The 24,320-nt window shown below is 43.4% G+C and overlaps 1 protein-coding gene across 1 annotated transcript in view; it reads left to right on the top strand.

Annotated features, from left to right (window-relative positions):
• Positions 1 to 24,320, top strand: part of LOC143766427 (uncharacterized) — a 473,765-nt gene that overhangs the window by 75,622 nt on the left and 373,823 nt on the right. The window lies entirely within an intron of this gene.

The raw sequence follows: 24,320 nt of genomic DNA, 5'->3' as shown, positions 1-24,320 counted from the left end.
TTCCTCTTTTTTTTATTTTGGTCACTGAGATCCTATCTCAAAATAAAAAAAATAGTAAATAACCCCCCCCCTTTATCACCCCCTTAGTAAGAAAAAAATAATAAAATAAACAAAATGTATGAATTTCTATTTTCCAAATAGGGGTAGGGTTAGGGGTAGGGTTAGGGTTAGGGGTAGGGTTAGGATATGTGCACACATAGAATGGTTCTCTGCGGATTTTTCCGCAGCGGATTTGATAAATCCGCAGGACCAAAACGCTGTGTTTTTCCTGCGGATTTATCGCGGATGTACCGCGGTTTTTGTGCGGATTCCACTGCGGTTTTACACCTGCGGTTTTCTATTATGGAGCAGGTGTAAAACCGCTGCGGAATCAGCAGAAAGAATTGACATGCTGCGGAATGTAAACAGCTGCGTTTCCGTGTGTTTTTTTCCGCAGCATGGGCACAGCGTTTTATGTTTCCCATAGGTTTACATTGTACTGTAAACTCATGGGAAACTGCTGCGGACCCACAGCTGCGGAAACGCTGCGGATCCGCAGCAAAATCCGCAACATGTGCACATAGCCTTAGGGTTAGGGCTTGGGTTAGGGTTAGAGCTAGGATTAGGGTTAGAGCTAGGGTTAGGGCTAGGGTTGGGGCTAAAGTTAGGGTTAGGGTTGGGGCTAGGTTTAGGGCTAAAGTTAGGGTTTGGGCTAAAGTTAGGGTTAGGGCTAGGGTTGGGGCTAAAGTTAGGGTTAGAGTTGGGATTAGGATTTGGATTAGGGTTGGCATTAGGGTTATATTTGGGATTAGGGTTAGGTTTGGGATTAGGGTTAAGGCTAGGGTTGGGATTAAGGATAGGGGTGTATTGGGATTAGGGTTAGGTTTTGAGGTTAGGGTTGAGATTAGGATTAGGGGGGTGTTGGGTTTAGGGTTTGATTAGGGTTATGGTTAGCTTTGGGATTAGGGTTAGGGGTGTTTTGGGGGTTAGGGTTGTGATTAGGATTATGGATCGGGTTGGGATTAGGGTTAGGGGTGTGTTGGGGTTAGGGTTGGAGTTAGAATTGGGGGGTTTCCACTGTTTAGGTACATCAGGGGGTCTCTAAACGCCACAGCCAATTTTGTGCTCAAAAAGTAAAATGGTGCTCCCTACCTTCTGAGCTCTGCCGTGCGCCCAAACAGTGGTTTACCCCCACATATGGGGCATCAGCGTACTCGGAATAAATTGGACAACAACTTTTGGGATCCAATTTCTCCTGATACCCTTGTGAAAATAAAAACTTGGGGGCTAAAAAATCTTTTTTTGTGGAAAAAAAAAATATTTTTTATTTTCACGACTCTGCATTATAAACTTCTGTGAAGCACTTGGGCATTCAAAGTTCTCACAACACATCTAGATAAGTTCCTTGGGGGGTCTAGTTTCCAAAATAAGGTCACTTGTGGGGGGTTTCTACTGTTTAGGTACATCGGGGGCCAGGGCCGGACTGGGACCAAAAAGCAGCCCTGGCACAAATAAAAATTCACCAGCCCACATACGAGTGTTGTAGAATCAAATCGTAAAGCACTGACAGGTTGTGCTGACTTTTTTGCTTTATTTGTTACACGAATCAAATGTGTTAAACCACTTTATATATGTAACCTGCAGTGGCCATAGGGGGAATAGACATCAGATCAACACAGATGGCCTGCAGACTATTATCACACTGCAGAATATGCTATAAAATACAGCACTGATCACACACAACACACACACACACACACTACAGATACCACACGCTACAGATACCACCCACACACACACTACAGATACCACCCACACACACACTACAGATACCACACACACACTACAGATACCACACACACACTACAGATACCACACACACACACACTACAGATACCACACACACACACACACTACAGATACCACCCACACACACACTACAGATACCACCCACACACACACTACAGATATCACCCACACACACACTACAGATATCACACACACACACTACAGATACCACACACACACACACACACTACAGATACCACACACACACACACTACAGATACCACCCACACACACACTAGAGATACCACACACACACTACAGATATCACCCACACACACACTACAGATATCACCCACACACACACTACAGATATCACACACACACACTACAGATATCACACACACACACTACAGATACCACACACACACACACTACAGATACCACACACACACACACTACAGATACCACACACACACACACACACTAGATACCACCCCCACACACACTACAGATACCACACACACTACAGATACCACACACACACACTACAGATACCACACACACACTACAGATACCACCCACACACACACTACAGATACCACACACACACACTACAGATATCACCCACACACACACTACAGATACCACCCACACACACACTACAGATACCACCCACACACACACTACAGATATCACCCACACACACACTACAGATACCACACACACACACACACACACACACTACAGATACCACACACACACACACACACACTACAGATACCACACACACACACACTACAGATACCACCCACACACACACTAGAGATACCACACACACACTACAGATATCACCCACACACACACTACAGATATCACCCACACACACACTACAGATATCACACACACACACTACAGATACCACACACACACACACACTACAGATACCACACACACACACACACTACAGATACCACACACACACACACACACTAGATACCACCCACACACACACTACAGATACCACACACACTACAGATACCACACACACACTACAGATACCACACACACACACACACACTACAGATACCACCCACACACACACTACAGATACCACACACACACACTACAGATATCACCCACACACACACTACAGATATCACACACACACACTACAGATACCACACACACACACACTACAGATACCACACACACACACACACACACACACTACAGATACCACACACACACACACACACTACAGATACCACACACACACACACTACAGATACCACCCACACACACACTACAGATACCACACACACACTACAGATACCACACACACACTACAGATACCACACACACTACAGATATCACCCACACACACACTACAGATATCTCACACACACACTACAGATATCACACACACACTACAGATATCACCCACACACACACTACAGATATCACACACACACACTACAGATACCACACACACACACACACACACTAGATACCACACACACACACTACAGATACCACACACACACACTACAGATACCACCCACACACACACTACAGATACCACACACACACTACAGATACCACACACACACTACAGATACCACACACACTACAGATATCACCCACACACACACTACAGATATCTCACACACACACTACAGATATCACACACACACTACAGATATCACCCACACACACACTACAGATATCACACACACACACTACAGATACCACACACACACACACACACTAGATACCACACACACACACTACAGATACCACACACACACACACTACAGATACCACCCACACACACACTACAGATACCACACACACACTACAGATATCACCCACACACACACTACAGATATCACACACACACACTACAGATTATCACACACACACACTACAGATACCACACACACACACTACAGATACCACACACACACACTACAGATACCACACACACACACACACACTACAGATACCACCCACACACACACTACAGATACCACCCACACACACTACAGATACCACACACACACTACAGATATCACCCACACACACACTACAGATATCACACACACACACTACAGATATCACACACACACACTACAGATACCACACACACACACACTACAGATACCACACACACACACTACAGATACCACCCACACACACACTACAGATACCACACACACACTACAGATCACACACACACTACATATATCACACACACACACACTACAGATATCACACACACACACACACTACAGATACCACCCACACACTAGATATCACACACACACACACACTACAGATATCACACACACTACAGATACCACCCACACACACACACTACAGATATCACACACACACACACACACTACAGATATCACACACACACACACACTACAGATATCACACACACACACACACACACACACTACAGATATCACACACACACACACTACAGATATCACACACACACACACACTACAGATACCATCCACACACTAGATATCACACACACACACACACTACAGATATCACACACACTACAGATACCACCCACACACACACACTACAGATATCACACACACACACACACACACACTACAGATATCACACACACACACACACACACACTACAGATATCACACACACACACACACACACTACAGATATCACACACACACACACTACAGATATCACACACACACACACACTACAGATACCACCCACACACAAACACTACAGATACCACCCACACACACACACTACAGATATCACACACACACACACTACAGATATCACACACACACTACAGATATCACACACACACACACTACAGATACCACACACACACACACACACACACACACTACAGATATCACACACACACACACTACAGATACCCCCCCACACACACTACAGATATCACACACACTACAGATATCACACACACACACTACAGATATCACACACACACACTACAGATACCCCCCCCACACACACACACACACTACAGATATCTCACACACACACACACACTACAGATATCACACACACACTACAGATATCACACACACACACTACAGATATCACACACACACACACTACAGATACCCCCCCACACACTACAGATATCACACACACTACAGATATCACATACACACACACTACAGATATCACACACACACACTACAGATACCCCCCCCCACACACAGACACACTACAGATATCACACACACACACACACACACACACACACACACACACTAGATATCACACACACACTACAGATATCACACACACACACACACACTACAGATATCACACACACACTACAGATATCACACACACTACAGATACCCCCCCACACACACTACAGATACCACACACTCCTCTGTGCTGCAGCAGAGGCTGATATACATGTGCAGCTCCTTCTGCTCACAGCAAGCACTTCCCCGCTCTCTCCTTCTCTGTTGGGGATGTGGAAGAGAGCAGGAGAAGCTGTGACCATGAGGAATTGAGCTGCTTCTCTATCTGTCCCTCGGAGCACACACAGGTAGATATGGCTGACCTTGCAGCTTGATTGCAGGCTCTTTCGTGCAGGGGAACAGGAGAACTGGCCAATCAGCTCTTCTATCAATCTGATGCTCATTGGCCAGTGTTCTTCTCCAGCATAGCACGCCCCTTTTTTGAATGGCTGAACCCGGCGCAGCAAAGAAAAAAAATAAATCAGTGTCTAGAAAAATATTTGCACCCCCAGCCAACCACAACCAGTGGCACCGTGAGCAGGCGGCTACCCGTCCTCTGTCCCAAAATACACAAACTTACTGCTGCAGTCTCCCTATGTTCTGTCACTGCTATCAGGGACATCTTCAGTGTAAATACTTTCATGCCCTGTCGCCGCACTAGACAGGAAGAAGTGGGCAGTCTCATGTCCTGATCACAAGCTGTAGTGAGAGGCATGGCTGGAGCAGCGCAGCGCAGCCCCCATCCTGTTCTATGTACCTCACTGCAGCAGTAGTGATCAGGTCTCAGGACATCAGCCGCCCACTTCCTCCTTTCTAGTGCAGCGTGATCAAGTGCGCAAGGCAAGCAAATGCCGCCCGGCGTCCTGGCTGCTGAAGTGAACTCTGGAACGCCCACTGACAATGCTGAAGGGGCGATATCTCTAGCGGCCCATTACAAGGACCGGCCCTTCTGGCATTTGCCAGAAATGTGTCGGGGGCTCTGCAAACGCAACATAATGCCTGCAGACCATTCTATCAAAGTCTGCATTCCAAAACGGCACTCCTTCCCTTCCGAGCTCAGCCATGCGCCCAAACAGTGGTTTATCCCCCACATATGGGGTATCAGCCTACTCAGCATAAATTGCACAATAAATTTTGGGGTCCAATTTCTCCTGTTACCCTTGTGAAAGTAAAAATTTGGGGGTGAAAAGATCATTTTTGTGGAAAAAATATGATTTTTTTTATTTTCATGGCTCTACATTATAAACTTCTGTGAAGCAGTTGGGAGTTCCTAGTGCTCACCACACATCTAGATAAGCTCTTTGGGGGGTCTAGTTTCCAAAATGGAGTCACTTGTGGGGGGTTTCTACTGTTTAGGTACATCAGGATCTCTGCAAATGCAACATGACACCTGCAGACCATCCCATCAAAGTCTGCATTCCAAGCGGCGCTCCTTCCCTTCCGAGCCCTGATGGGTGCCCAAACAGTGCCCTCCCCCCACATATGGGGTATCAGCGTACTCAGGACAAACTGGTCAACAGATTTTGTGGTCCAATGTCTCCTGTTACCCTTGATAAAATAAAAAATTGCAGGCTAAAAAATCATTTTTGTGTGAAAAAAAGGATTTTTTATTTTCACGGCTCTACGTTATAAACTTCCGTGAAGCACCTGGGGGTTTAAAGTGCTTACCACACATCTAGATAAGTTCCATAAGGGGTCTAGTTTCCAAAATGGTGTCATTTGTGGGGGGTTTCCACTGTTTAGGCACATCAGGGGCTCTCCAAACGCGACATGGCATCCGATCTCAATTCAGGCCAATTCTACATTGAAAAAGTAAAACGGCGCTCCTTCTCTTCCAAGCTCTGCAGTGAGCCCAAACAGTGGTTTACCCCCACATATGGGGTATCAACGTACTCAGGAGAAATTGCACAACAACTTTTGTGGTCTAATTTCTCCTGTTACCCTTGGGAAAATAAAAATTTTGGGGCAAAAAGATCATTTTTGTAGAAAAAATGTGATTTTTTATTTTCACGGCTCTACGTTATAAACTTCCGTGAAGCACCTGGGGGATCAAAGTGCTCACCACACATCTAGTTAAGTTCTTTATGGGGTCTAGTTTCTAAAATGGTGTCACTTCATTGAGGCTGTCGTGGCTCGGTAGGATTCAGGTGGTAAAGATGGATATCCTGCCGAGATTTCTTTATATCTTTCAGGCAATTCCCATTTGGCCACATAAATCGTTTTTTATTAAAATACAGTCCTTGATTTCCCGTTTTATCTGGAAGGGGAAAACACCGAGGGTGAGTTACAAGGTTTTATCTAGGCCGCGCCAGTTTGGTGGGGTTGGTCTGCCCAACCTCCGAAACTATTGCAGGGCGGCCATATTAGTTCGCCTCTTGGACTGGAAATATAAAATTAAATTTAAAAAATGGGTAGAGTTGGAACAAGAATGGTCCAATTTGCCTCTTCAGTATCTTCAGTGGATCCAAAAGCAATATGCTCTTCAACAGGGGAGATTTTCCTTCCTAACCTCAGAGGCTATGAGGGCATGGCACTGCAGTGGGGTGAAGGGGTCCGCTCCTTCTGGGGCCAGCCTTCTTACACCTATTTTTTGCAACCCGGCATTTCCTCCGGGCATTCACAGGAAAGCCTTCATGGGATGGAAATACGAGGATGACATACGGGTTGGCGATATCTTACAGCGCGGCGAGATTCCCACCCTCTGTTCCCTCCAAACCCAATCTCCCTCCACTAAACTTCTATGGTGGGAGTACTTGCAGGTCCGGTCTTTCCTGGCCTCTTTGAATTTGCCTAGGGGTTCGAACTGTAGACTCTCTCCCTTGGAACTGTTGTTTGCCGGTGGTGACGCCCCGAGCAGGGGAATCTCTTCCCTCTACTCAATTTTTTCAACACCTGACTCTGACGCAAGGCTCTATTTCCAGTCTGCTTGGGAGAAGGATTTAGGTCGGACTCTGTCGGATGAGGATTGGGAGCGTTGCTTCCTGATGAACCATAAACTCCCGAGTTCCAGTGAGGCCTCGGAGAAGGGGTATAAACTGCAATATAGGTGGTACCTCACACCTGACAGGTTACACAAATTTTCTCCCTCAATTTCAAACTGCTGCTGGAGGTGTGGAAATGGCATTGGCTCCCTTTTGCATATCTGGTGGGACTGCCCCTTGATTAGAACATTCTGGGACCAAGTGTTCCGAAATTATGGTTTGATCACAGGCAAGCACATCACCGGTACTCCGGAGATGGCATTGCTCTCCATGATTCCCGGTTCGGTGAGATCCCAAAAAAAGGACATCCTTAAATTTTGCCTAGCAGCTGCTAGAACGGTCATCCCCCACCGATGGCGAGACCCGGTTCCCCCCGATGTTGTGGAGTGGTTTTCAGAATTTGAAACCATCTTTAGGATGGAGGAAATTGAAGCAGACCTTTCACAGACAAGGGTCTCCTTCTTAGGTACCTGGACTGAATGGATTCTATTTAAAGATTCTGCTCGTTTCCCTGACCTGTTTACCTGAATACACCTGTCTATTCTACAGTCGATTACTAAGCTACTCTTCCTTTCTTTTCATGTTCTCATTTTAAATATCTTTTCTTGAGCCCCACCTAATTGGGCTCCCCCCTCTATTTTTTCTTCTTTCTATCTCCCCCCTGGGTGAGCTGTTCACCTTCCACCAGCTCGGTGTGATAGGTCTGTACCATGATTCACCAGTTACTTTTATAATGATACCATCTGCGTGCATGTCTCGCTTTAGGGGACATGGGCGAACTGATTTTAGGTATGCTTTACTTTATTTACGGTAATGAAAGTCCTCGCCTGTTGCGGGGGCAAGGAGTCATTGCTTATATGTTAAAGATACCGTAGTCATTCTTGAGGGTTTACTCCATCTAATTTTTTTTTTCTCTCTCTTTTTTGTAAGATTTATGCAAGGTTTGTGAATGAGTGTTTTTTTGTGTTACTCTTCTCGAATTGTATATTATAAGAAAAAGTACTTTGATCATTGACGTAGTTTTCAACTACTGTTTTTCTTGTAAAATTCTCTTCTCTTTAATAAAAATATATTTAACCACAAAATGGTGTCACTTGTGGGGGGTTTCCACTGTTTAGGCACATCAGGGGCTCTCCAAACGCGACATGGCGTCCGATCTCAATTCCAGCCAATTCTACATTGAAAAAGTAAAACGACACTCCTTCTCTTCCAAGCTTTGCGGTGCGCCCAAACAGTGGTTTACTCCCACATATGGGGTATCGACGTACTCAGGAGAAATTGCACAACAACTTTTGTGGTCTAATTTCTCCTGTTACCCTTGTGAAAATAAGAATTTGTGGGCGAAAATATCATTTTTGTGTAAACAAATGCAATTTTTTATTTTCACGGCTCTACGTTATAAACTTCTGTGAAGCACTTGGGGGCTCAAAGTGCTCACCACACATCTAGTTAAGTTCCTTAAGGGGTCTAGTTTCCAAAATGGTGTCACTTGTGGGGGGTTTCCACTGTTTAGGCACATTAGGGGCTCTCCAAACGCGACATGGCGTCCGATCTCAATTCCAGACAATTCAGCATTGAAAAAGTCAAATGGAGCTCCTTCTCTTCCAAGCTCTGCGGTGCGCCCAAACAGTGGTTTATCCCCACATATGGGGTATCAGCGTATTCAGGAGAAATTGCACAACAAAATGTATGGTTAAATTTCTGTTTTTACACTTGTGAAAATAAAAAAATATGGTTCTGAATTAAAGTGTTTGCAAAAAAAGTTAAATGTTCATTTTTTCCTTCCACATTGTTTGAGTTCCTGTGAAGCACGTAAAGGGTTAATAAACTTCTTGAATGTGGTTTTAAGTACCTTGAGGGGTGCAGTTTTTAGAATGGTGTCACACTTGGTTATTTTCTATCATATAGACCCCTCAAAATGACTTCAAATGTGATGTGGTCCCTAAAAAAATGGTGTTGTAAAAATGAGAAATTGCTGGTCAAATTTTAACCCTTATAACTCCCTAACAAAAAAAAATTTTGTTTCCAAAATTGTGCTGATGTAAAGTAGACATGTCGGAAATGTTATTTATTAACTATTTTGTGTGACATATCTCTCTGATTTAAGGGCATAAAAATACAAAATTTGAAAATTGCAAAATTTTAAAAATTTTCACCATATTTCCATTTTTTTCATAAATAATCGCAAGTAATACCGAAGAAATGTTACCACTAGCATGAAGTACAACATGTCACGAAAAAACAATCTCAGAATCAGCAGGATCCGTTAAAGCGTTCCAGAGTTATAACCTCATAAAGTGACAGTGGTCAGAATTGTAAAAATTGGCTCGGTCATTAAGTACCAAATTGGCTCTGTCACTAAGGGGTTAAAGAGCTCTGATAATTGAATCTTCAGTTTACCCCCCATTAAAAGAAAACCCCAGAAAAATGGACTATCATACAAATACCGGACAAGATATATTCAATAAAAAATTCATCAATTGATAAAAGATAGTATATTATATATAATGTGATAACCATAAAACCATTAGAACAGATGCTGGAACACAGATATCACATAAAATATACAGTTAGGTCCATATATATTTGGACAGAGACAACATTTTTCTAATTTCGGTTATAGACATTACCACAATGAATTTTAAACAAAACAATTCAGATGCAGTTGAAGTTCAGACTTTCAGCTTTCATTTGAGGGTATCCACATTAAAATTGGATGAAGGGTTTAGGAGTTTCAGCTCCTTAACATCTGCCACCCTGTTTTTAAAGGGACCAAAAGTAATTGGACAGATTCAATAATTTTAAATAAAATGTTAATTTCTAGTACCTGGTTGAAAACCCTTTGTTGGCAATGACTGCCTGAAGTTTTGAACTCATGGACATCACCAGACGCTGTGTTTCCTCCTTTTTGATGCTCTGCCAGGCCTTCGCTGCGGTGGTTTTCAGTTGCTGTTTGTGGGCCTTTCTGTCTGAAGTTTAGTCTTTAACAAGTGAAATGCATGCTCAACTGGGTTGAGATCAGGTGACTGACTTGGCCATTCAAGAATATTCCACTTCTTTGCTTTAATAAACTCCTGGGTTGCTTTGGCTTTATGTTTTGGGTCATTGTCCATCTGTAGTATGAAACGACGACCAATCAGTGTGGCTGCATTTGGCTGGATCTGAGCACACAGTATGGCTCTGAATACCTCAGAATTCATTCGGCTGCTTCTGTCCTGTGTCACATCATCAATAAACACTAGTGACCCAGTGCCACTGGCAGCCATGCATGCCCAAGCCATCACACTGCCTCCGCCTTCTATTACAGATGATGTGGTATGCTTTGGATCATGAGCTGTACCACGCCTTGCCTTCGCCATACGTTTCTCTTTCCATCATTCTGGTAGAGGTTGATCTTGGTTTCATTTGTCCAAAGAATGTTCTTCCAGAACTGTGTTGGCTTTTTAAGATGTTTTTTAGCAAAGTCCAGTCTAGCCTTTTTATTCTTGATGCTTATGAGTGGCTTGCACCGTGCAGTGAACCCTCTGTATTTACTTTCATGCAGTCTTCTCTTTATTGGAGATTTGGATATTGATACGCCGACCTCCTGGAGAGTGTTGGTCACTTGGTTGGCTGTTGTGAAGGGGTTTCTCTTCACCATGGAGATTATTCTGCGATCATCCACCACTGTTGTCTTCCGTGGGCGCCCCGGTCTTTTTGCATTGATGAGTTCACCAGCGCTTTCTTCTTTCTCAGGATGTACCAAACTGTAGATTTTGCCACTCCTAATATTGTAGCAATTTCTCGGATGTTTTTTTCTGTTTTCGCAGCTTAAGGATGGCTTGTTTCACCTGCATGGAGAGCTCCTTTCACCGCATGTTTACTTCACAGTAAAACCTTCCAAATGCAAGCACCACACCTCAAATCAACTCCAGGCCTTTTATCTGCTTAATTGAGAATGACATAACGAAGGGATTGCCCACACCTGTCCATGAAATAGCCTTGGAGTCAATTGTCCAATTACTTTTAGTCCCTTTAAAAACAGGGTGGCACATGTTAAGGAGCTGAAACTCCTAAACCCTTCATCCAATTTTAATGTGGATACCCTCAAATGAAAGCTGAAAGTCTGAACTTCAACTGCATCTGAGTTGTTTTGTTTAAAATTCATTGTGGTAATGTCTATAACCAAAATTAGAAAAAGGTTGTCTCTGTCCAAATATATATGGACCTAACTGTACAGTATATATATGTGTACTATAAAAAAAACACATATTTGTGATCACATAAGGGACCCCCAAAAAAGAAAAGAAAGAAAAAAGTGAAAGCAGAAAAAAAATGTTTATATTAAAATGATATAAATAATTAAAAAATGTGCCTAAGTTATTGGATAAAGTAGCCACAAGTTAATTAAAATAGTGAAAAATGTGAGTGTAATATGAAAAAAATAGGCAAAAAATTGGTTATTAAATAAAACCATAAAACTCACTCCTTTTGGGTGACAATCCAAGTGTACCAAAGTCAGAGTAAATGGTGCAGATCCATGCTGGAAATGTGCAAAGATAGAGAAAAGGATTTGGGGGCTATATATCTTTAAGGACCGGTGGGATCACAGATACGTGCACACCCCAGTTTACCCCCCATGATGTCACTCTCAGAAATCACCTTGTTTCTGTCTGTCACCTTCTGTCATTTGTCTTTTTGTAGAGTGAAGGTCATAACTTTGCATTTTTAACTCTTTCTGTGAAGCTCTTTCTGTGGACTTTTGGATAGGGCTTATAACAAATATATAATTTCCTACATACTTCATACATTTGATTTTGGGGATGACTCCGTTCAGGAGATTTTCACACTAGCTTCTGATAAGATTTTACTCTGTCTGATTTTACAAAATTAGCACAATTTATTTTCCTTTCACGATTCTCATGTTTTCTAGCAAAATCAAGGGATTGCGAACATTCAAAGAAAGAGTCTTTTTGTAACACGCGATACAGAATTTAGGAATCCAAATTTGTTTACAAAACTTTTTATCACTGATTGTGTTCCGACATTGTTAATGAGAGTTCTGTACAACCATTGAAACATGGACATGAATGTAAAGATACATTATTTTCCACCAATCCTTAATTTTTGAAGAATATCAATATTGAATTTCATTCAAAGCTCAGAAGAACAGAATTTTAATCTGTCTTTATCATTTAATCCTTCATGTGACTCGTTATCACACTGGATTTTTAATGTTAACCGTCTGGAAAAAGTTACAGGAAGTCACATTTTAACCCCTTAACCCCCACGGGTGGTTTGCATGTTAATGACCGGGCCAATTTTTACAATTTTGACCACTGTCCCTTTATGAGGTAATAACTCAGGAACGCTTCCATGGATCCTGGTGATTCTGACATTGTTTTCTCGGGGCATATTTTACTTCAAGATAGTGGTAACATTTCTCGCTATTTTGTGAAAAAAATGGAACTGGCTAAAATTTTGAAATTTTCCAAATTTCAATTTTCATCCCCTTAAATCACAGAGATATGTCACACAAAATACTTAATAAGCAACATTTCTCACATGTCTAATTTACATAAGCACAATTTTGGAACCAAAAGTTTTTTTGTTAGAACGTTATAAGGTTGTAAAAATGAGAAATTGCTGGTCAACTTTTAACCACAATTTTTTTAGGGACCACATCACTTTTTAAGTCACTTTGAGGGGTCTATATAATAGAAAATACCCTAATGTGACACCATTTTAAAAACTGCACCCCTCAAGGTGCTCAAAACCACATTCAAGAAATTTATTTACCCTTCAGGTGCTTCACAGGAATTTTTTGAATGTTTTTTAAAAAATTAACATTTAACTTTTTTCACAAAAAAATTACTTAAGATCCAATTTATTTTAATTTACAATGTGTAACAAGAGAAACTGGACTCCAAGAGTTGCTGTATAACTTGTCCTGAGTACGCCCATACCCCATATGTGGGGGATGCTACAGTTTATAATGCAGAGCCGTAAAAAAAATCATATTTTTTTCACAAATATGATTTTTTTCGCCCCCAATATTTTATTTTCCCAAGAGCAACAGAAGAAATTGGACTCCAAAAGTTGTTGTGAAATTTGTCCCGAGTACGCCGATACCTCATATGTGGGGATAAACCACTGTTTAGGCGTATAGCAGAGCTCGGAAGGGAAGGAGCGCCATTTGACTTTTCAATGCAAAATTGGCTGGACTTGAGATAGGACGCTATGTCGCGTTTGGAGAGCCCCTGATGTTCCTAAACAGTGGAAACCCCCCACAAGTGACACCATTTTGGAAAGTAGACCACCTAAGGAATTTATCGAGATGGGTGGTGAGCACTTTTAACCCCCAAGTGGTTCACAGAAGTTTATAATGTAGAGCCATAAAAATAAAAAATCATATATATTTTTTTAACCCCTTCATGACCCAGCCTATTTTGGCCTTAATGTCCTTGCCATTTTTTGCAATTCTGACCAGTGTCCCTTTATGAGGTAATAACTCAGGAACGCTTCAACGGATCCTTGCGGTTCTGAGATTGTTTTTTCGTGACATATTGGGCTTCATGTTAGTGGTAAATTTAGGTCGATAATTTCTGAGTTTATTTGTGAAAAAAACGGAAATTTGGCAAAAAATTTGAAAATTTAGCAATTTTCACATTTTGAATTTTTATTCTGTTAAACCAGAGAGTTATGTGACACAAAATAGTTAATAAATAACATTTCCCACATGTCTACTTTACATCAGCACAATTTTGGAAACAAATTTTTTTTTTGCTAGGAAGTTATAAGGGTTAAAATTTGACCAGTGATTTCTCATTTTTACAACAAAATTTACAAAACCATTTTTTTTAGGGACCACCTCACATTTGAAGTCAGTTTGAGGGTTCTATATGGCTAAAAATACCCAAAAGTGACACCATTCTAAAAACTGCACCCCTCAAGGTGCTCAAAACCACATTCAAGAAGTTTATTAACCCTTCAGGTGTTTTACAGCAGCAGAAGCAACATGGAGGGAAATAATTAACATTTAACTTTTAAGTCACAAAAATGATCTTTTCGCAACAATTTTTTTATTTTCCCAAGGGTAAAAGGAGAAACTGGACCACGAATGTTGTTGTCCAATTTGTCCTGAGTACGCTGATACCTCATATGTGGGGGTAAACCACTGTTTGGGCGCACGGCAGGGCTCGGAAGGGAAGGAGCGCCATTTGACTTTTTGAATGAAAAATTGGCTCCAATCTTTAGCGGACACCATGTCGCGTTTGGAGAGCCCCCGTGTGCCTAAACATTGGAGCTCCCCCACAAGTGACCCCATTTTGGAAACTAGACCCCCCAAGGAACGTATCTAGAAGCATAGTGAGCACTTTAAACCCTCAGGTGCTTCACAAATTGATCCGTAAAAATGAAAAAGTACTTTTTTTTCACACAAAATTTCTTTTAGCCTCAATTTTTTCATTTTCACATGGGCAACAGGATAAAATGGATCCTAAAATTTGTTGGGCAATTTCTCCTGAGTACGCCGATACCTCATATGTGGGAGTAAACCACTGTTTGGGTGCACGGCAAGGCTCGGAAGGGAAGGCGCGCCATTTGACTTTTTGAATGGAAAATTAGCTCCAATCATTAGCGGACACCATGTCGCGTTTGGAGAGCCCCTGTGTGTCTAAACATTGGAGCTCCCCTACAAGTGACCCCATTTTGGAAACTAGACCCCCCAAGGAACTAATCTAGATGCATAGTGAGCACTTAAAACCCCCAGGTGCTTCACAGATTGATCCGTAAAAATGAAAAAGTACTTTTTTTTCACACAAAATTTTTCAGAGCCATGAAAATAAAAAATAATTTTTCTTTCCTCAAAAATAATTTTTATTTTCCCAAGGGTAATAGGAGAAATTGGACCCCAAATGTTGTTGTCCAGTTTGTCCTGAGTACGATGATACCCCATATGTGGGGGTAAACCACTGTTTGGGCACATGCCGGGGCTCGGAAGGGAAGTAGTGACGATTTGGAATGCAGACTTTGATGGAATGGTCTGCGGGAATCATGTAACGTTTGCAGAGCCCCTGATGTGCCTAAACAGTAGAAGCCCCCCACAAGTGACCCCATTTTGGAAACTAGACCCCCCAAGGAACTTATCTAGATGTGTGGTGAGCACGTTCAACCCCCAAGTGCTTCACAGAAGTTTACAACGCAGAGCCGTGAAAATAAAAAATCATTTTTCTTTCCTCAAAAAAGATGTTTTAGCAAGCAATTGTTTATTTTCACAAGGGTAACAGGAGAAATTGGACCCCAATATTTGTTGCCCAGTTTGTTGTGAGTACGCTGATACCTCATATGTGGGGGTAAACCACTGTTTGGGCGCACGTCAGGGCTCGGAAGGGAAGTAGTGACATTTGAAATGCAGACTTAGATGGATTGGTCTGCGGGCGTCACGTTGCATTTGCAGAGCCCCTGATGTGCCTAAACAGTAGAAACACCCCATAAGTGACCCCATTTTGGAAACTAGACCCCCCAAAGAACTTATCTAGATGTGTGGTGAGCACGTTCAACCCCCAAGTGCTTCACAGAAGTTTACAACGCAGAGCCGTGAAAATTAAAAATCATTTTTCTGTCCTCAAAAAAGATGTTTTAGCAAGCAATTTTTTTTTTCACAAGGGTAGCAGGAGAAATTGGATGCCAATATTTGTTGCCCAGTTTGTTGTGAGTACGCTGGTACCCCATATGTGGGGGTAAACCACTGATTGGGCGCACGTCAGGGCTTGGAAGGGAAGTAGTGACATTTGAAATGCAGACTTTGATGGAATGGTCTGCGGGCGTCACGTTGCATTTGCAGAGCCCCTGATGTGCCTAAACAGTAGAAACACCCCACAAGTGACCCCATTTTGGAAACTAGACCCCAAAAGGATCTTATCTAGATATGTGGTGAGCACTTTCAACCCCCAAGTGCTTCACATAAGTTTATAACGTAGAGCCGTGAAAATAAAAAATAATTGTTCTTTCCTCAAAAATTATGTTTTAGCAAGTAATTTTTTATTTTTGCAAGGGTAACAGGAGAAATTGGACCCCAATAGTTGTTGCCCAGTTTGTCCTGAGTACGCGGGTATCCCATATGTGGGGGTAAACCACTGTTTGGTCGCATGTCGGGGCTTGGAAGGGAGGGCGCACCATTTGACTTTTTGAACGCAAGATTGGCTGGAATCAATGGTGGCGCCATGTTGCGTTTGGAGACCCCTGATGTGCCTAAACAGTGGAAACCCCTCAATTCTAACTTCAAAACTAACCCCAACACACTCCTAACCCTAATCCCAACTGTAGCCATAACCCTAATCACAACCCTAACCCCAACACACCCCTAACCACAACCCTAACCCCAACACACCCGTAACCCTAATTCCAACCCTAACCCTAACCCTAATCCCAACCCTACCCACAACTGTAACCCCAATACAACCCTAACCCTATCCTTAACCCTAACCACAAGCCTAATCTTAACCCTATTTCCAACCCTAGCCCTAATTCCAACCCTAAGGGTACCGTCTCACATAACGATTTACCAACGATCACGACCAGCGATATGACCTGGCCGTGATCGTTGGAAAGTCGTTGTGTGGTCGCTGGGGAGCTGTCACACAGACCGCTCTCCAGCGACCAACGATGCCAAGGTCCCGGGTAACCAGGGTAAACATCGGGTTACTAAGCGCAGGGCCGCGCTTAGTAACCCGATGTTTACCGTGGTTACCAGCGTAAAAGTAAAAAAAAAAAAAACGTACATACTCACATTTCGGTGTCCTTCAGGTCCCTTGCCGTCTGCTTCCCGCTCTGACTGAGTGCCGCCGTACAGTGAGAGCAGAGCACAGTGGTGACGTCACTGCTGTGCTGTGCTCTCACTTTCCGGCCGGCAGACAGTCAGAGCGGGAAGCAGACGGCAAGGGACCTGAAGGACACCGAAATGTGAGTATGTACGTTTTTTTTTTTTTACTTTTACGCTGGTAACCACGGTAAACATCGGGTTACTAAGCGTGGCCCTGCGCTTAGTAACCCGATGTTTACCCTGGTTACAAGCGAACGCATCGCTGGATCGCTGTCACACACAACGATCCAGCGATGGCAGCAGGAGATCCAGCGACGAAAGAAAGTTCCAAACGATCTGCTACGACGTACGATTCTCAGCAGGGTCCCTGATCGCTGCTGCGTGTCAGACACAGCGAGATCGTATGGATATCGCTGGAACGTCACAGATCGTACCGTCGTAGCGATCAAAGTGCCACTGTGTGACGGTACCCTAACTCTAATTCCAACCCTAACCCTAAGGCTATGTGCCCACTTTGCGGATTCGTGTGAGATTTTTCCGCCCTATTTTTGAAAAATCCGCAGGTAAAAGGCACTGCGTTTTACCTGCGGATTTACAGCGGATTTCCAGTGTTTTTTTGTGCGGATTTCACCTGCGGATTCCTATTGAGGAACAGGTGTAAAACGCTGCGGAATCCGCACAAAATTGACATGCTGCGGAAAATACAACACGGCCAATCCGCTGCGGATCCGTGGCCAATCCGCTGCGGATCCGCGGCCAATCCGCTGCGGATCCGCGGCAATCCGCTGCGGATTCGCAGCCAAATCCGCACTGTGTGCACATGCCCTAACCCTACCCCTACCCCTAATTCTAACCCTAGTTCTAACCCTAGTTCTAACCCTAACCCTAGTAGAAAAAGAAAAAAAAATTATTTTATTTATTTTTATTATTGTCCCTACCTATGGGGGTGATAAAGGGGGGTCATTTACTATTTTTTTTATTTTGATCACTGTGATAGGCTATACCGCAGTGATCAAAATACATCTGAAACGAATCTGCCAGCCGGCCGATTCGGCGGGCGCAGTGCGCATGCGCCCGCCATTTTGGAAGATGGCGGCGCCCATGGAGAATCCAGACGGACATCGGGAGGCCCGGTAAGTATGGTTGGGGGTGATCGGATCACGGGGGGGGGGACCGGAGCACAGGGAGGGGGGACCGGAGCACGGGGGGAGCGGACAGGAGGACGGAGGAGCGGACAGGACGACTTAGGGGGGCGGACCACATAACGGAGGACTGGGGAGGAGATCGGTGGGTGTGGGGGGGTCCAGATTAGATTTTCCAGCCATGGCCGATGATATTGCAGCATCGGCCATGGCTGGATTGTAATATTTCACCGTTTCTTTGGGTGAAATATTACAAATCGCTCTGATTGGCAGTTTCACTTTCAACAGCCAATCAGAGCGATCGTAGCCACGAGGGGGTGAAGCCACCCCCCTGGGCTGAAGCACTACTCCCCCTGTTCCTGCAGATCGGGTGAAATTGGAGTTAACCCTTTCACCCGATCTGCAGGAGCGCGATCCCTCCATGACGCATACGCTGCGTCACAGGTCGGATTGGCACCGACTTTCATGACGCAGCGTATGCGTCAAAGGCGGGAAGGGGTTAAATGATCTTTTTGCCCTCAAGTTTTTTTTTCCCCAAGGGTAACAGGAGAAATTGGACCCCATATTTGTGCAATTTGTCCTGAGTACACTGATACCCCATATGTGGGGGTAAACCACTGTTTGAGTGCATGGCAGAGCTTGGAAGGGAAGGAGCACCATTTTGGAATGCAGACTTTGATAGAATGGTCTGCGGGCATCACGTTGCGTTTGCAGAGCCCCTGATGTGCCTAAAGAGTAGAAACCACCACGTGACCCCACTTTGGAAACTAGCCCCCCAAGGAACTTATCTAGATGTGTTGTCAGAACTTTGAAACCCCAAGTGTTTCACTAAAGTTTATAACGCAGAGCCGTGAAAATAAAAAATCATTTTTTCCCACAAAAAATATTTTTTAGCCCCCAAATTTTTGTTTTCTTAAGGGTACCAGAAGAAATCGGACTGCAAAAGTTGTTCAATTTGTCCGGAGTATGCTGATACCCCATATGTAGGGGTAAACCACTGTTTGAGCGCACGGCAGAGCTTGGGAGGGAAGGAGCACTGTTTTACTTTTTCAACACAGAATTGGCTGGAATTGAGATCGGACACCATGTCACGTTTGGAGAGCCCCTGATGTGCCTAAACAGTGGAAACCCCCCAATTAATGGAAGGAGGGATCTTACCTCCTTCTGTGCTTTGTGCTCAGCAGCTAGATCCTCTAATGCCCATAATGCTACTTGTTCCTCCTCTGTGGGGAATAATTGAGAGATTAGTATAAAAAAAAGTCTTTTGAACCACAATGAGCAAGCGAACAAATGGAGATCTTTAATTGTAGAGAGCACATCAAATGCAGCCACTGGCAAAAAGGATAAACCCTTATTCAAAAAGTGAGGTATCAAATGCCCCTAAGACTACCAGATCTGGGGCAAGACCTGAAAGATCAAGCGATTCGAATTTTCATCCTTACAGACGCCATGATTTTAAGTCACCAGAATATAAAAGGCATGATAATAAGGTAATAAATTTAAGCTCACACATCTTGTCATCCACAGAAAGGCATTGGTTTCTTGGCTCCCACTGCGATCCATAGTTATCTCAGGGGCACCACGTGACTGCCGATCACATGACCCGAATGGCACGAAGGTCCTGCCGAGTACCGCGCAAGGATCTCCAAGCGCAGGCATCGTGAGGGCCGGCATCGACCGGGACGGCGCTGATACAAGCCGCCTGGAAACAGACAAGCAAACACAGCTACTGCAATTACCAAGCTAAGTAATTTTGCTCTATTACTACCGTCTGGCACTTACGGACAACTTCCGCTCTATGCCATTACACCTATCCCAGGTACTGAGAGAGTATTTTGTCACTGATATAATCCCGCATATCAGTGTACCGCAGAGAGCACCGGGGGGGTTAAGGGACATACCTAGAAGTTCTTCAAAGGACTTTTTTTTAAGGGATTTTTATTCTCACTGTACATTTTACTCACTGGAGGATGGTCTTAAAAAACCGGGCACGATAGCAATTCAGGTATTATCTGGACCCAGTATTGTTCGGTTTATACATTCTTTTTTTCTCCCTACCTTAGTTGTGCCTACACAACCTCAGATTTGATCTACCTCAACATAAATCAATCGAGGTGTTGCCTTCATTAAACACTCGATCCTATATAACTTCAGATTTGACCCACCTCAACACAAAAGCAATCGGAGTATTGTCCACATTAAACAGGTAAATAACACGCTTATTATTTATCTAATGTATTATTCCATATAGCGCAGGTACATATCTATCTCTTCGCAGTCATTTAATCCCCTGTGTGGTTCAGGGCTCTACCTGCAGCTGTCTGTATATGTACATTAGCGCCGCTACCATTCTAACTCTATTTAACATTATAAGCTGTGTATTTTTGTAATTATTTGTATAAAGTCCAAAAACAGAGAAAAGTAAATTTGGCACTGTTGCACCACCGTGGTCTCTTGAGCAAGTCTGCAGAGACCATTCACACACTATATTAACGCCACACACCCCAACGAATGGGTGCTCAATCCTGTATGAAAATGGAGTCCAATGGTACAATGAAAGAAAAAAGGAAGGCACTCACCGTTACCAAAAGTGGAAGTCTTTATTTCATGGATAAAAAAAGGACAGGCTCGGGAGTAATGCAGAGAGTGCGGACAATGGCCATTTCACACTTTCATGGGTCCTGTTGAAGCGCAGGAGCATGAAATGGCCGTTGTCCGCACTCTCTGCATTACTCCCGGGCCTATGCTTTTTTTATCCATGAAATAAAGACTTCCACTTTTGGTAATGGTGAGTGCCTTCCTTTTTTCTATCATATTGTAATTACTTGTATGTATACATGATTGATTACCACTTTTGTCTCTGTAAAAACAATCCCTTTTATCCCTTTTCCGACATCGGGTGTAAATGTAAGCTGATGCCAGACTCCCTCCCCTTGACGTGGGCTCCGGCGCTGAGACCATATCTTTTCCGGCACATGATGGGCCAGATATCCCGCCCATCAGTGACCCTGTCACATGATCGTGGGTCACTGATGGGTTCGCATGACAACCAGTGGTCTCCAGCATACCTCTACGGTTGTCACTGCCTATAGCAAGTGAGCAACTCTGCTACATACAGGCGATCTGCTCATCGCCTGCATATAGCAGAACCGATCTGGTTATGGCAGCTTCTAGTCTCCCATGGAGACTATTGAAGAATGCCTGTGGAGACATGTATGGGGGTCAGCGGGCACCCCAGTCCGCTAGCGGAAACCGCATGGACCAGGGATCATCCTGATGAATTCCCGCTCTCCTTTAAATGTGGGCAAAACGCTACTCAGACAACACAGGGTGAGGGTAAAATAGTGTGGCAATGCTTTATTGAACCACAAAACAGGCAGACAGCACAAAACAGTCCCAGCAAAATACCCAAGATGGTGTACTTTACAGAGTATCACCCTTCCGCTGATTTGCCGGGATAATAGCTGCTGTTACTTCAGAGCTCGCAGGGTCGCTACCCCACCTGTGGCATGCACAGAGAGGAGGTATCGACAAGCATCGGAAGATGACAGTCCATTGAGTCCATACAAGGTACAAGGCCAGTTGATCCGAGGATCACAACCTGGCTTCTTCAAAGTATCCATGGTTCAGCAATGGAAGAATACAGATCTGCTCACTCACCATCCGAGGCTGAAAACCCCTACTTTTTTTCCTATAGGATGATAGTTCCGTGTCCCTCGTGGTGGTTCCATGATGTAAAATTGCTACTGTCCTGTCTCTGGTCCTTTGGATGTATGGATGTCTTGGCAGAATCTCTCTGGCTGTTTCTCTCTCCCGATCTCTTCATACAGAGGCATGTAACTTGTGATGAGCGAGTGTACTCGTTGCTTGGGTTTTCCCGAGCACGCTCGGGTGATCTCCGAGTATTTGTTAATGTTTGGAGATTAAGTTTTCATCGCTGCAGCTGAATGATTTACAGCTATTAGCCAATTGATTACATGTGGGGATTCCCTAGCAACCAGGCAGCCCCCACATGTACTCAGCCTGGCTAATAGCTGTAAATCATTCAGCTGCGGCGATGTAAACTTAATCGCCAAACACTAACAAATACTCAGAGATCACCCGAGCATGCTTGGGAAAACCTGAGCAACGAGTATACTCGCTCATCACTACATGTAACCTATTTTTATACTTAACAAGTGTCCCACATTCAGTATTTACAAAAAAGGTAAAAGGTAAATACATAATATAGAGAGGCAGGAATACATATTGTATAAGAGTCTACTGCTACTTTATAAATGGTAAAATCCACCATAGTTTCTCCTCAGGGTCCAGAGCTCGTGTGATGTAACAAACTCACATAAGATAAGTCCTGGCACAATGAGTCTAGACACCCCTGAAGCAGAGGCCGTACGCCAGCGGAGTATGAATGTTTATATTTTAATGAGGCCAAACATGAGGAAGGAGATCACTGAGAAAAAAATTATAATATATAATTATATGTAAAATGACAAAAGGATAAAACTAAACTTTCTTAATTCCAAATGTAAAACTATACCCATAATTCACCCCCTGAAGGCTAGTCAAAAGGTGACATAGAAAAATCATATACCCCACGTCTCAGTATACAGGGTGAGGGGATATATACACACTCACTGTCCAAGCCTCTCATTTCTACGGGTTTCGTCATCCTCACCAAAGGGGACTCATATTAACCTATATTCAAGTGAGACTAGACAAAGAAAAAACTAAAATCATGTATCATGTTATCCGAAACAGTCAAAACTAGCCATATATTGGCAGACTGCAGACTTCAAACTATATGCTTCATAAGCTTATAAGTCACTCCAGTGTCAGGAATAGATAGTATGTGAAAATACAGTATATACCGCTCAGGGAACACTTAACTTCTCCAGATATAATTTCCATATTCATAGTAAATAATAGCACGGATCTTCCAGACATTATGGTTGCTCATATCACTAGTCTTTGTAATGATATTGCACTCATTCCTTGACAGACCGCAGCATGGCCATTAGTTAGAAGCTACTAATGATCTTTCGAGCAGGTAAGTTTTCCCTGAGTGGTATATATTGGGCCGTCTGAAAACTGAATTCAGTCTAGGACAATTTGTCTGCACTACTAATAGACAGCTGTTACAATACCAAACTAGCGCAGTCCCTATAGGAGAAAAAACACAATAATTATACTGTACCTTCACATACGTTCTATTCCTGACTGACCACCACTGGAGTGGCTAATAAACTTACAAAGTATATAGTTTGAAGTCTGGGATATGCCTATATGTGGCTAGATTTCTGACTGTTTCGGATAACATGATACATGATTTTAGTTTTTTTTTCTAGTC

This window comes from Ranitomeya variabilis, chromosome 4, assembly GCF_051348905.1.
Source record: "Ranitomeya variabilis isolate aRanVar5 chromosome 4, aRanVar5.hap1, whole genome shotgun sequence".
NCBI lineage: Eukaryota > Metazoa > Chordata > Amphibia > Anura > Dendrobatidae > Ranitomeya > Ranitomeya variabilis.
This window is presented reverse-complemented; position numbering and strand designations above follow the sequence as displayed.